The following is a 15,835-nucleotide window of genomic DNA, read 5'->3' on the forward strand; positions in this document are numbered from 1 at the left end:
CTTCCTTTTCAGGAAGAGAATTCCAAAGACTCACGACCCTCTGAGAGAAAGAATTTCACCTCATCTCCGTTTTAAATGGGCAAACCCTTATTTTTAAACAGTGACCCCTAGTTCTAGACTCTCCCACAAGAGGAAACATCTTCTCCACGTCCACCCTGTAAAGTCCCCTCAGGGTCTTATATGTATATATCAAGTCGCCTCTTCCTCTTCTAAACTCCAGCAGATACAAGCCTAGCCTGTCCAACCTTTCCTCATAAGACAACCCACCCATTCCAGGTATTAGTTTGGTAAACCTTCTCTGAACTGCTTCCAACACATTTACAGCCTTAAATAAGGTGAGTACTCAAGATGCGGTCTGACTTGTGCTCTGTATAACCGAAGCATAACTTCCTTACTTTTGTTCCTTACTTTTGTATTCAATTCCTCTTGCAATAAATGATAACATTCTATTAGCTTTCCTAAAAACTTGCTGTACCTGCATACAAGCCTTTTGCGATTCATGCACTGAGGCAACCAGATCTCTCTGCATTTCGGAGCTCTGCAATCTCTCACCATTTAGATAATATTATTATTCTTGCCAAAATGGACAATTTCACATTTTCCCACATTATACTCCATTTGCCAGATCTTTCTCACTTAACCTATCTATGCCACTTTGTCATCTCCTTATGTTCTCTTCAGAAATTACTTTCTTATCTTTGCGTCATCAGCAAACTTGGCAACCATTCCACGCATCCCTTCATCCAAGTCATTTATCTAAATTGTAAACAGTTGAGGTCCCAGCACTGATCCCTGTGGCACACCACACATTATATCTTGCCGACCTGAGAAAGACCCATTTATGCCTACTCTCTGTTTCCTGTTAGCCAGTCAATTTTCTATCCATGTCAATATGTTCCCCACCTCATACCATGAGCTTTCATTTTCCACGATAACCTTTGATGTGGCACTTTATCAAATGCCTTCTGGAAATCTAAGTACAGTACATCCACCAGTTCCCTTTTATCCATAGCACATGTTACTTCCTCAAAGAACTCCAATAAGTTGGTTAAACATGGCTTCCATTTCACAAAACCATGTTGACTCTGCCTGATTACCTTGAATTTATCCAAGTTCCCTGCTATAGCTTTTTAAATAATAGCTCTTAACATTTTCCCTATGACAGATGTTAAGCTATCTGGCCTGTAGTTTCCCACTTTCTGTCTCCCTCCCTTTTTGAATAATGGAGTTAAATTTGCTATCTTCCAATCTAATCAAACCTTTCCGGAATCTCAGGAGTTTTGGGCAATTAAAATTAATGCATCAACTATCTCACTAGCCACTTCTTTTAAGATCACAGGATGAAGTCCATCAGTACCCAGGCTCTTGTCAGCCTGCAGCTCCAACAATTAACTCAGTAACACATTTCTGGTGATTGTAATTTTCGTGAGTTCCTCCCTCCCTTCCATTTCCTGTTTTACAGCTGCTTCTGGGATGTTACTTGTATCCTTTATGGTGAAGACTGATGCAAAATACCTGTTCAATTCATCTGCCATTTCCTTGTTTTCCATTATCAATTCTCCAGACACACTTTCTATAGGACCAACGCTCACTTTGTTAAGATTGTAGATTTAAGGTGCTCCGCTCCATGGCCCGGTCCTGAAATCATTTCTCTCCCTCCTGAAGCTGTCTGCTTGCCATTCCTTTACCACTAGTTTTCTGTTTTGTCTGGTGGTGAGTGGCATTTCTTTCTGACTCTAGGTAAAATGGGACAGATTGTAAGAGACCCTCCGTGAATCTGACATCAGGTTAACAACATTTTTTTTAAAAATCGCACAAATGCACTGGGGTCCATTTTTTGGGGAATAGAATTGAAAAACAGAGAAGTTATGTTGAACTTGTATAGAACCTTGGTTAGACCACACTTGGAGATCTGTGCACAGTTCTGATCTCCAGATTGAAAAACGACATAAAGAACTGGAGAAGGTGCAAAAAGCATTCATAAGGATGATATTGAGAATTAGGATATCCCAGGAGTGGTGAATGGACTGGGACAAGGTGCATGTTGAGCCTCCAAAATTGGAGCTGAGGGGATTGAACCTCCATAGGAGGGGACCCATGAACTGGGTGTGGCTGTCAAATATCAATTTATAGGGCATATACTCACACCCCGAGTCAATGCCCAAAGACAGGATCCTTGTCCTCTTTCCTGTTTCCCTGTCTCCTGTGCATGTGCTGATCCCACCACTGTATATCATCGCTGTCTTGGATGCTGTGGCTCTTCTTCTTCTGATCTGCTGTAAAACACATCCAAGGCTACACATCCCACACTGATGTTCTCAGTTTAAAAGCCTCCGAGGATGAAGAATGCTATTCCCACATTAAAAATTTCTGTCAAATGTTTAGCAGGGAAAACTGGGACAGCAGCTGCACTTAGTGAGGTTTTATTCAGATGGGACAATGATAAGTTTAAATCCCCACCTGATCTGCTGCTTAAAGTCGCCTCCATTTCACCAGTCAGTTTCCCAAGCTTCAGGAAACTCATGTTGCTCCAGAAATATTTGGATTGGCTGTGAGAGACGTCAATCAGAGAGCCCCACCCACTCTGCCCATTCTCTCCTCTTCCTCTTCCACAGCTGCTTCACTTCCTGTAGGGACTGAAAACCAAGTGAGATGGTGAGTGAAGGAAGAGAATTTTTAATAATTACATCACATAATATCCACACTAATCTTCAGGCAGTCTGACTATCCTGTGGGGAATCAGGTGTGGAAATGCCCCTTATGCTGTGTGAGAAGATCCAGCTGAGAGAGCTGTTTACTCGGTGCTTTGTGCTGAACTGTTTGCCTGGAGCTGTGTGTTGGATATTGAGTGTGTTTATTGGAAGCATTTCCCTTCTGATTTACAGGCTGACTTTTGTTGATGGCTCATTACTGAATATGAGAAGGTGAGGTGTAATTATCTGGGAGGTGCAGAGTGTCTGAGGATTCTTACTGATTTCCTATTGTTGAGTTGGACCATAAGGCCAAAAGACGTAGGAGCAGAAGTAGGCCATTCGGTCCATCAAGTCTGCTCCGCCATTCAGTGAGCTCATGGCTGATCTGATAATCCTCAACTCCACTTTCTTGCCTTTTCCCCATAACACTAGATTCCCTTACTGATTAAAAACCTGTCTATCTCAGCCTTGAATATACTTAACGACCCAGCCTCTACAGCCCTCTGTGGTAAAGAATTCCACAGATTGACTATCCTCTGAGAAAAGAAATTCCTCCCCATATCTGTTTTAAATGGGCACCCCCTTACTCTGAGATTATGCCATCTGGCCCTAGACTCTCCCACAAGGGGAAACAACCTCTCAGCATCTACCCTGTCTAGCTCCCTAAGAGTGTTATATGTTTCAATAAGGTCGCCTCTCATTCTTCTAAACTTCAGTGAGTATAGGCCCAACCCACTCAACCTCTCATAAGAAAATACCTCCATACCTGGGATCAACCTAGTGAACCTTCTCTGGCTGCCTCCAATGCCAGTATATCTTTCCTTAGATAAGGGGACCAAAATTGTTCACAGTATTCTAGATGTGGTTTAACTGATGCCTTATATAGTTTTAGCAAGACTTCCCTATTTTTATATTCCATTCCCTTTGAAATAAAGGCCAACATTCCATTTGCTTTCCCTATTACTTGTTGAACTTGTGTGTTAGCTTTTTGGGATTCATGCACAAGGTCTCCCAAATCCCTCTGTGCTGCAGCCTTCTGCAGTCTTTCTCCATTTAAATAATATTCAGTTCCTTTATTCTTCCTGCCAAAGTGCATAACCTCACATTTTCCCACATTATACTCCATCTGCCAAATTTTTGCCCTCTCACTTAACCTGTCTCTATCCCTCTGTAGACTCCTTGTGACATCCCCACCAATTGCCTTCCCACCTATTTTTGGTCATCCGCAAACTTGGCGATAGTACATTCATTTCCCTTATCTAAGTCATTAATATATATTGTAAATAATTGAGGCCCCAGCACTGATCCCTGTGGCACTTCACTAGTTACAGGTTGCCATCCTGAAAATGCCCCTCCTTATCCCAACTCTCTGTCATCTGTTAGCCAATCCTCTATCCATGCTAATATACTAACCCCAACGCCATGGGCTCTATCTTATTAAGTAACCTTATGTGCGGTACCTTATCAAACGCCTTTTGGAAATCCAAATATATTACATCTACTGGTTCCCCTTTATCTATCCTGCTTGTTACCTCCTCAAAGAATTCTAATAAATTTGTTAGGCATGATTTCCCCTTCACGAAACCATGCTGACTCTGCTTGGTTAGATTATGTATTTATAAATGCTTTGCTATTACATCCTTTATAATAGATTCCAACATTTTCCCAATGGCAGATGTTAAGCTAACTGGCCTATAGTTAGCTGTTTTTTGTCTCGCTCCCTTTTTGAATAAGGGTGTTGCATTGGCCGTTCTCCAATCCTCTGGGATTTTTCCAAAATCTAAGGGTTCTTGGAAGATTACTACCAGTGCATCCACTATCACTGTAGCTACTTCCTTTAATATCCTAGGATGCAACCCATCAGTCCAGGGGACATATTGGCCTTTAGGCCCATTAGTTTCCTGCGTACTTTTTCTCTAGTGATAGTTATTGTATTTATTTCCTCCCCCCTCCTTTTGCCCCTTGATTATTTAGTACTTTTGGAATGCTATTAGTGTCTTCTACCCTGAAGACTGAAGCAAAAAAATTCAACTCCTCTGTCATTTCCTGGTTCCCCATTATTATTTCCCCAGCCTCATTCTCTCATGGTCTTATGTTCACTTTGGCCTCTCTCTTCTTTATGTATAATTTTTAAAATAAGCTCTTACTATTCGTTTTTATATTACTTGCTAGTTTACCCTCAAAGTTTATTTTCTCCCTCTTTTTTTTTGGTCATCTTTTGTTGGTTTTTAAAACTTTCCCAATCTCTGGCTTACCACTAATCTTTGCCACATTGTATGTTTTTTTCTTTCAATTTGATACTGTCCTTAACATCCTTGGTTAACCATGGTTGGTTCATCCCCTTCTTTGAATCCTTCTTCCTCACTGGGATATATCTTTCTTGAGAGTCATGACTATTTTCTTAAACGTCTTCTATTGTTCATTAACCGTCTTTTCTGCTAAACTGCTTTCCCAGTCCACTCTAGCCAACTGTGCCCTCATTCCATTGTATTACCCTTATTTTAAGTTTAGCACAGTTGTTTCCGACCCATGTTTCTCACTCTCAAACTGAATGCTAAATTCTACTCTATTATGGACACTGTTTCCTAGGGGATCATTTACTCTGAGGTCATTTATTAACCCTGCCTCATTACATATTACCAGATCCAAAATAGCCTGATCCCTGGTTAGATTCGCAACATATTGTCCTAAGAAACTGTCTTGAATATACTCTATGAACTCTTGCTTGTGTCTACCTCTGCCAATTTGATTTTCCTAATCTACATGAAGATTAAAGTCACCCACGATTAATGTCCTGCCTTTTTTATATGCCCTCATTATCTCCTGATTTATTCTCTGTCCTACAGTATAGCTACTGTCAGTGGACCTATAGACTACTCCCACGAGCGTCTTCTCCCCCTTGTTATTTCTTACCTCCATCCATATGGATTCTACATCTTCTGATCCAAGATCGTTTCTTGCTATCGTGCTTATTCCATCTCGCTCTAACAAAGCTACCCCACCACCCTTTCCTTCCAACTTGTCCTTTCGAAAATTCACATACCCCTGAATATTTAGTTCCCAGCTTTGATCTCCTTGTAACCATATCTCCATAATGGCTATAAGATAATACCCATTAACCTCTATTTGTGCCATTAATTAATATATTTTGTTCCATAACCTACGTGCATTTAAGTAAAGGATCATTAATTTTGCCTTTTAACCATTTTTTTCCCCTTTTGACCCTATTTGCTGCGGTTTTTTTATGTTTGTACACTCTGTCCTTACCTATCACTCTCTGGGTATCATTACTTAAATAGCTGCCCTGCAAGGCTGCCATGTCCTTTTGCTTTGTAAGCCTATGTATCACATTTCCAGAACCCTGCCTCTCCCTCACCCCCTCTATTTAGTTTAAAGCCCTCTGTATAGCCCGAGTTATTCAGTTCGCCAGGACATTGGTCCCAGCACGATTCAGGTGAAGCCTGTCCCACCAGAACAGCTCCCTTCTACCCCAGTACTGGTGCCAGTGCCCCATGAACTGAAACCCATTCCTTCCACACCAATCTTTGAGCCATGCATTTAACTCCTTGACTTTATTTACCCTTTGCCAGTTCGCCCGTGGCTCAGGTAGTAATCCCAGGATTATTACCTTGGAGGTTCTGCCTCTTAATTTAGCTCCTAATTGTTCAAATTCTTTCAGCAGACCCTCCTTTCTAGTCCTTTCAATGTCGTTGGTACCAACATGGAAAATGACAACTGGATCCCTCCCCTCCCACTCCAAGTTCCTCTCCAGCCCTGAGGAGATGTCTTTAACCCTGGCACTGGGCAGGCAACACAGCCTTCAGGACTCACACTCATGGGTGCAGAGAACAGTATCTATCCCCCTAATTATACTGTCCCCCGCCACTACTACATTCTCTTTTCCTTCCCCCACTTGAATGGCTACCAGTACCACAGTGCTGTGGTCAGTTCGCTCATCCTCCCTGCATTCCCCACTCTTGTCCACACAGCTTGCAAGAACCTTGTAACTGTTGGATAGTTGCAGGGGCTGAGGCTTCTGGAACGCTACCCCCTGAGTCCCCATACCTGCCTCACCTGCAGTCACACCCTCCTGTCCCTGACCACAGATCAAATTTGAATTACCTGATCTAAGGGGTGTGACTGCCTCCTGGAGCAAAGTGTCCAGGTAACTTTCCCCCTCCCTGGTGTGGCGCAATGTCATCACCTTGAACTCCAGCTGCTTAACTTGGATCCGACGTTCCTCGAGCTGCAAACACTTGGTACAGATCTATTCAATCTGGGTTTCCTTGGCGTCCAGCAGCTCCCACATGCTGCAGCAGCAACACATCACACGTCCTGCCATCGCTATCATATTTTATTCAATTTATTATTAATTTAGTATCCCCACTCTTTACACTTTATTATAATTATTTTTATACACACCAGTATCGATCTTATACTTAACAAGCTATCTTTAAGAAAATGAGAAAAAAAGACTAGAGATCTAAACACAAACTAAAGACCTTACTTTTACTTTAAAGACTAGAAATACTCACCAATCCTACTCACCAATCAGCTGCTCTCTGTGCTCTTTTCCCTCTCACGCTCTTTAACGGTCTCGCACTCTTCTCTCACTCTCTCTGTTAAAGGCCCCGCTCCTCTCACATTCGCTTCCAGGAAATGACCATGCTGTTTGTGTCTCACTTTCTCGCTGTAAATGGCCCTGCTGTTTCTCTCACCTTCTCTCGCTGTAAATGACCATGCTGTTTCTCTCACCTTCTCTCGCTGTAAATGACCATGCTGTTTCTCTCACACTCTCTCACTGTAAATGACCATGCTGTTTCTCTCACACTCTCTCACTGTAAATGACCATGCTGTTTCTCTCACACTCTCTCACTGTAAATGACCATGCTGTTTCTCTCACACTCTCTCACTGTAAATGACCATGCTATTTCTCTCACACTCTCTCACTGTAAATGACCATGCTGTTTCTCTCACACTCTCTCACTGTAAATGACCATGCTGTTTCTCTCGCATTCTCTGGCTGTAAATGGCCCCGCTGTTTCTCTCACACTCACTGTAAATGACCACGCTGTTTCTTCACACTCTCTCACTGTAAATGACCACGCTGTTTCTTCACACTCTCTCACTGTAAATGACCACACTGTTTCTCTCACTCTCTCGCTGTAAATGACCACGCTGTTTCTCACTTTCACGCTGTAAATGGCCCCGCTGTTTCTCTTACACTCACCTTAAATGACCCCGCTGTTTCTCTCGCACTGTATCACTGTAAATTACTACGCTGTTTCTCTCACTCTGTCGCTGTAAATGGCAAGAGTTCTCTGTGTTTGTGTGTGTGTGTGTGTATGTGTGTGTGTGTTGGGAGCTGGGTATTACCAGTTCTGTGAATGATCAGTTCTTTCCATGTGTTGGGATCTGGATGTTTCCTGTCTTTTCAAATCCCTCCAAGACCTCTAACCACCTATCCCTGTAACCTCCTTAGAAAAAAAAAGAAAAACTTGCATTTATATAGAGCCTTTCATGACCACCAGATGTCCCAAAGCTCATTACAACCAATGAAGTACATGTGAAGCATGGCATCATGAAAATATAATAATTTTCATCATATTATTATGATTTATTGTAAAGGTAGGTTAATGGTGGGGTTTGAACTAGCTTCTGTGTGAGGTTGTGTTTGGGGGATTTAATTGAATTGAAGACAGCTGGCCTGGGTGCTTTGATGTATCAGAAAGAGAAGCTAGGTTTGAAATGCTAAATTCATAAACATGGTTGAAGTTTTAGAATGGGAGGTGTGAAGAACATTTGCATTTTTAGATAAATTAGATTAGTTTGAATTTCAAAGAGATGGTAAGATGTTACACTGAGCCAAAAGAGGCTAAGCCAAACAGTGTGTTTATTTTTCCCAAAGATTACTGATAATATGACTATTATGGAATATTTATATTATGGAAAAGTAAAGTTGCAAAGACATATTGGAACAATGGGATTTACATTAAAAAGGGAGAAACCTGTACAAAGGAGATGGGGTAATGTGTAAGAAGAAGGTATTCTAAGATCTAACAAGTGTGAAAAGGCTGCAAACTCTGCACAAAACTGCTGTCTCCTGGAACCGAAACCAAGAGAATTAATTTTAAGTATCACTGGCCAGGGTATTGTGTGCTTTGCTGGGGTCTTTTGAAATCTATGTTGTTTTACTGTTGCCTTAACAGAGGTGTAACTGGGAGCTAGATTAGTTAGGGAAGCTAGGAGTTATCATAGTAGTAATTTGTAGACCTGTCTATGTGCTTAAAATCATTTATTTTTATTAATACATGTTTAATTTAATTTTGTAAAAAGCCTCTAAGACTCGATGAACTTATTACTACTGAATTCAAGGCACGCATCTTGAGATAAAAATACAAATTGCAAAACAGTTGTGGCAGCTGTTTCAAATTTCCTTCTGAGATTCGAGCATCTCAGCATCTGCCATCCACTGTGCCATAACTGTGGCCACTGTTGTAATGTAAGAAACGTGACAGCCAATGTGCAGCAAGCTCCCACAAATAGCAATTTAATAACGTCCAAATAAACTTTTTTAGTGGTGTTGACTGAGGGATTAACGTTGGTCAGGACACGAGGGATAACTCCCTTGTTCCTCTTCAAACTAGTGCCATGGGATCTTTGACACCCACCTTAGAGAGAGCAGAAGGGGCCTCGTTTGAGATCTCATCTGAAAGACGGGCCCTCTGACAGTGCAGCACTGCCACACTCCTATTGTGCCACAATATTCTATGATTCTGTATGATTCTATGAAGGGTTCTCCGTTACCATCCCTGGCTCTCACTGTCATTTCCCTATGTTGGCCAGGAATAGGGACACCGTGCAAAGGAAGAGGTGCAAGCCCCACTCACAGGAGAGACAAGTGACGCCCTGCCTCAGCTCATCTGCTGCTGAAATCCTCATCCAGACGTTTGTAGGCTCTTGACTCAACTATTCCAATGCTCTCCTGGCTGCTCTCACATCTTGCACAGTAAACTGGAGCTCCTCCAAAACTCTGTTGCCCATGTCTTAACTGAGACCAAGACCCATTCACCAATCACCCCTGTGCTCACTGATTGACATTGGCTCCTGGTCAAGTAACACCTTGATTTTAAAATTCACATCCTTGTTTTCAAATCTCTCCATGGCCTTGCCCCTCCCTTTCTCTGCAATCTCCACAGCAATTTGGCTGTTATATGTAGAGACACATTTATTGAAATCTCTTTTAATGCCTTCTTTAAAGATTTTACTTGAAGGCCTCAGCCTTTCCCAAAAGTCTGGGCTTGGATTTGATAGTTTTGCCCAGTGCTGTGGCTGACAGCTGAATTTGGGATGTGCAGTCTGAGTGAGTGCAGTGTATCTAATTTCCCAGGATAAACCAGAACCCTTCAATCAGCTACACTGAAGCAATATTTTCCTTAGCTTCTAGCACTTCCTGCCCAGTGTGTTTTCTTCAAATAATTTTGGAAAACAAGGGGAGAAATTTCAAAATCTTCATTGAATTAACATTTCACCCAAGTGTTTATTATATTAAACACATACTCTAAGGGTAAAACTAGTCTTCACCAGCACAACTCGAGCTCAAAGTGAATTGATAGCCCGTTTTACACTCTGCCCGACTGTCTTTTCCATTGCCCTCACGGTGCCTGGGAAGATGGGGGGCTGGGCGGAGGAAAGAAAGTAGCCACGTTGTCTGCTCCTGGTCACTATCCAGTGTCCCTGCTGGGAACAGAGGGTGTGTGACAGTCAAGTGAGGAAAAAGAAAGGACTTACATCTGGTCCCCCACACAGGGGAATAGCAGACCGGCACTTTCTATGGAACAGTCTCTAACTGATGAGTCAGCACCTTTAGCAAAGGAGGAGAGGGAGTTGGAGGAAATCACGTTTCCTTTTCCTGTTTTACAGAAGGATTGCACCGTACTACACCAGAGAATACAGAGAGGATAGACACCGCAGATAGATCCTGATCATCACCCAGTGAACAACTGCACAACCGTGGGAAGACATCCAGTCCCTTCACAGCATTGCTCAACACAGAGAAGGTTGGGCAGTGAAACCATCATCTGAAAGTCGGTCGGGTCAGGGGAGCTTTGACATATCATCAGATCTGAAACTGGTCAGTGGTGTGGAACCTTCCATCAGAATCAACCTTTCCGAAGGTTTGGCTGTGGGCAATCAGTCAGGGTGAGGCTGGAAAGAAGTGTGAGTGGGGTCCAAGTGTGGTCAGAGCTTCAATCATTCATCAAGTCTCATGAACTACTGACTCATTCCTACAGGTGAAACACTGTTAACGTGTGAGGAGGGTTCCACAGACTCATAAGATCTCCTAACACACAAGGTGCATCCGTTGTTCCACTTGTAACACAAGGACGCCCACATGTCTGAGAAACCATTCAAATGTGAGGTTTGTGACAAAGCCTTCACAAATTCGACATCCTTCCTGATACACCAGAGGATTCACACAGGGGAGAAACCCTTCAGGTGTGATTTGTGTGACCAAGTTTTTGCACAGTCATCAACGCTCGTGAATCACCGACGCATTCACACTGGGGAGAAGCCATTTAAGTGTGAAGTGTGTAACAAAAGCTTTACACAGTCATCAGGCCTGGTGAATCACCGGCGCATTCACACAGGGGAGAAACCATTCACATGCCATGTCTGTGACAAATCATTCTCACATTCATCTCCCTTCCGAAGGCATCAACGCATCCACACTGGGGAGAAACCGTTCAAGTGTGAGCTGTGTGACAAAGCCTTCACAGACTCATGGACACTTCTGAATCACCAACACGTTCACACAGGGGAGAAGCCTTTCAAGTGTGATGTATGTAACAAGGGCTTTGCGCAGTTATCGAACCTGGTTAATCACAGGAACAGTCACACAGGGAAGAAGCCATTCAAGTGTGAGGTGTGCGGCAAATCATTCTCACACTTATCTCACTTCAGCATACACCAACGCATTCACACCGGGGAGAAACCATTCAAATGTGAGATGTGTAACAAAAACTTTGCAAGATTATCACACCTTGTGTATCACCGACGCGTTCACACAGGGGAGAAACCATTTAACTGCGAGGTGTGTGACAAATCTTTCTCACACTCATCTCACCTCCACGCACACCAGCGCATTCACACAGGGGAGAAGCCATTCCAGTGTGAGGTGTGTGACAAGAACTTTGCGCGATTATCAATCTTGGTGCATCACAGGCGCATTCACACAGGGGAGAAACCATTCACGTGTGAGATTTGTAACAAAGATTTTGTTCGATTATCAGACCTGATTAATCACCAGCGCAGTCACACAGGGGAGAAACCGTTCAATTGTAAGGTGTGCGACAAATCATTCTCGCAGTCTTCGAACCTCCGTGCACACCAACGTACTCACACAGGGAAGAAGCTGTTTACATGTGAGGTGTGCAACAAATCATTCTCAAAATCATGGAGCCTCCACATGCACCAGCATGTGCACACTGGGGAAAAACTCTTCAAATGTGAGGTTTGCAATAAAGCTTATGTGACATCCTCAACTCTCCTGATACATCAAAGGATCCACACAGGGGAGAAACCCTTCAGGTGTGAGGTTTGTGAGAAGGCTTTCACCCAATCTTCTGATCTCATGAAGCACCAGAGGATCCACACAGGGGAGAAACCATTCAGGTGTGAGGTTTGTGAGAAGGCTTTCACCCACTCCTCTGCTCTCCTGAAGCACCAGAAGATCCACACAGCGGAGAAACCTTTTAGGCATGAGGTTTGCGACCAAGCCTTCAAACAGCCAACGACCCTTGAAACACCAACACATTCACACAGGAGAGAAGCCATTCAAGTATGAGGTGTGCGACTCAGAGTCATCGAACATCCTGCTTCAATGGAACATTCACAAAAGGGAGTAACCCTTCAAATGTGAGGTTTACGATAGAGCGTTTGTGATGTCTTTGGCTTTCCTGGGACACCAGAGGATTCACACAGGGGAACAAATCTTCAGGTTCCATGTTTGTGACAAGGCTTTCACCCACTCCTCTGATTCTTAAAGCACCAGCGGATCCACACTGGCGAGAAACTGTTCAGGTGTGAGATGTGTGTGACAAGGTTTTGACACAAGTCAGTGTATCGCCTGGTTCAGCAACACACACACAGGGGAGAAACCCTATCGATGTGAGTTACGTAATAAAGCCTTCACACAGTTATCAGACCTCCTGGAACATCAGTGAACCCACATGGAAGACAAACCCTTCCAGTGTGACGTGTGACAGGATTGTTTCACCTACTCCTCCATACACCAACGTCTCCTGGACTTGGAGCCAGGTCACCTACTTCTGTTGCACTGAGAGTTGTCTGTGTTGTTTATCCTCCAGTGCTCACACAGGGGAGCTGTCGTTCCAAAGCACTGTCGGTCTCAGCAGTGTCTGCCTTAAACCTCAACAGTCCAATTATTTCATGAAGGCTAATTAAACCTTTAGCCAGATCACCAAACATCACCAAGACATCAATATGCATAGAAGCTCCTGTATAAACTCAGTATCCTTTCAGTGCAGCGTCAGGTACAAGTCACTCACTGACTCTCACTCTGACCAAGAAGGCAATCAGATACTCAGTGGTTAGAAAGGCTTCAGCTTCTGATCTACCAGCACAAGCACCCGGAGGAGGAGCCAATCCTGGGGTGAAAATGGTGGTACTTTAATTAGCCTCAACATCCCTGGTCTATGGAGGGGGAGAATCAGCCAGGAATCCCGTTCCTCATCAGTGACCCCAGCTGGGAAGTCGGGCAGGATGTGTCTCTCTGTGACAGTCTCCATTGTCTCCCAACATTCACTGTCTGGGTCTACACATGCTGAATGGCCACTCGAACAGAGCACTAGAGGCCAATCAATGTCCACAGTCTGTACCCCAGGTCAGTACCTTGAGGACAGTAGGGAATGTGAGAGGACAACAGCTTGTATTTATAGAGCACTTTAATATAGTCAAACATCCCAAATTGTGTCATAGAGACGTCATCAGAGAAAAATTAACACCGAGAGAAAGGAGATATTAGGAGGGGATGACCAAAAATATGGTCAAAGAGGTGGGATTTAAGGAGGGTCCTAAAGGAGGGGAGTGAGATCAAGATGCAGGGAGGTTTAAGGAGGGAATTATAAAGATCTCATAACACCCAAGGTTCATCTGTTACAAGCGCTGAACTACTTCCTCTTACACCATAACCTGTGCAGCATCTTCCTTGGAAAAGGCAGGTGCAAAGTATTAATTTAATATCTCAGTCATACCCGCTGTCTCTATGCAAAAAACCCCTTTCTGGTCTTCAATCAGCCCCACTCCTTTTACCACCCTTTTAAATGCCTATTGAAGACTTTTGGATTCTCTTTTATGTTAGCTTCCTATCACTCTTTCAGTCTTCTTTCTGCCCCCTGTACAGCTGATCCAGCTGTGGTGCCATGGACTTGGCTCTTGCTGCATTCCCCAGATTAACTATCATTTTCATCAGTACTCAGGACTGAATACTGGTTGGAGAGTGAGATACACTCAGACTCCTGCATTACCTGCCTTCCTGTCACTTTCTGACATCTTCCCTGAAAATCGTAGCTTGAGTTTTCATGCTATGCCCCCTGTGCTGGTAAAGTGATCCAGCTTTCAGAAGTGGGTGTGGGGTAGAATCGGATCCTGCTTTAGTTGGTGATTTTCAAATGGTTTGTTATTGTGATTGATTCAGAGTTTGGTGTAAGCTGATTATTGTGATGTTGTTTGTCTGATGTTATATTAATCTGTGTAGATTTATAACTCACAATAAATTCACTTTTATAACTTAACGCAAACTACCTGATTTGTCAGCATGGTGTGTTCCTATTCACTGAAACACTCAGGAGCCTATAGTGTGAGCCTTGTACACAATATATTGGTCAATGTCACTGTGGGCTGGTATACTTTCTCCATCAATGGGTTTATAATTTCCAGTTTACAGGAAGCAGAAAATTTCTCCAAGAAAAAAAACTTACATTTATATATCAACTTTAAGAAACTCAGCGTCTGTAAGTACCTTACAACCAATGAGGTGCTTTTTGAAGTGTAGTCACTTGTAAGATAGGAAGCGTGAGAGCCAATTTGTGCACAAAAAGCTCCCATAAACAGCAATGTGATAATGATCAGATAATTTGTTTTTTGTGATGTTGATTGCAGGATCCATATTGACCAGGACATTAGGGATAACTCCATTGCGGAGTACAACATAATGTCAAGGGATCTTTCACATTCACCTGAGAACGGCCTTGGTTTAACTCATCTGAAAGATGCTACCTCTGACAGTGCAGCACTCCCTCAGTACTGCACTGGAATGTCAACCTCAGGAGTGAGAATTGAATCCACAACTTTCTGACTCGGAGATAAGAGTGCTAACTGAGCCACGACTGACAATAACTAATAATATTTCTGTCGCGTCAGATTCAGTTTCAAAGGGGTTAAGTCCCAAGGCTGTGTACAGAATGCTTTTTCCCCTGTAAACTGGCAGCCTGAAAGTTTGATTTGATTTAAAGTGGTAACTAGTTAGAGCTGCAGGTGTCAGCGTTGTCTTTGTGTCTGGGTTCCAGTTTCGTGTTTTATTTCGTGAATGCAAATCCCCGAAGCCAAACGATCGCCTCCTCATTTGCCGAGTTTAAGGTGATTAGCCTGTAGAGGGGACGGTCCGCGGTAATGAGCAGCATTGTTTGTGTCTCTCCACAAGTGCATAAGGGATTTGTACTGAGGCCCAACAATGGAGGTTGTCTGCACAGGGGCCTTGGTCTGCCCTGAACCTGTTTGACAAGGACCATTCTTGCCCTGGTAGTTCAAAGCCATTCTACAGATGGGATTTGTCACAAGGAATTTTTTAGTGACTTCCCATGTTTCCCATTCCTTGATCCAAAGGATGTCTGCTGGTCAATCTTGCTCAGGAAAGTTGCTCCATATGGGGACTGAGATCGACGGCAGGCAGCAGTTGGGATGAACAGCTTATCATGGAGTGGTAAGTGAGGTCCAGCGCAATGCATTTCAACCAGGTTATCGTCAGCCCGTGGATGTGTGAGGGAGTGATGTTTGAAGACAGGAAGCCAAGGGAGAGGAGTTGAGTGGAGGGTTCCAGTTACGATGCACATTGTTGAGTT

General features: G+C 43.3%; 2 protein-coding genes and 1 pseudogene across 3 annotated transcripts in view; 2 read left to right on the plus strand and 1 right to left on the minus strand.

Annotated features, from left to right (window-relative positions):
* LOC144695171 (uncharacterized) overlaps positions 1 to 14,505 on the plus strand; it is a 93,116-nt pseudogene extending 78,611 nt beyond the window's left edge. Inside the window, exon 10 of the transcript XR_013579896.1 lies at positions 11,080 to 14,505. The product of XR_013579896.1 is annotated as an uncharacterized LOC144695171 (transcript). The remainder of the gene's footprint in view (positions 1 to 11,079) is intronic.
* LOC144695222 (uncharacterized) overlaps positions 1 to 15,835 on the minus strand; it is a 579,912-nt gene that overhangs the window by 169,948 nt on the left and 394,129 nt on the right. The gene's annotated exons all lie outside the window — the stretch shown is intronic.
* The window catches only part of LOC144695213 (uncharacterized), a 288,845-nt gene that overhangs the window by 147,837 nt on the left and 125,173 nt on the right, over positions 1 to 15,835 (plus strand). The gene's annotated exons all lie outside the window — the stretch shown is intronic.

Source organism: Cetorhinus maximus, chromosome 21 (genome assembly GCF_964194155.1).
Source record: "Cetorhinus maximus chromosome 21, sCetMax3.hap1.1, whole genome shotgun sequence".
NCBI lineage: Eukaryota > Metazoa > Chordata > Chondrichthyes > Lamniformes > Cetorhinidae > Cetorhinus > Cetorhinus maximus.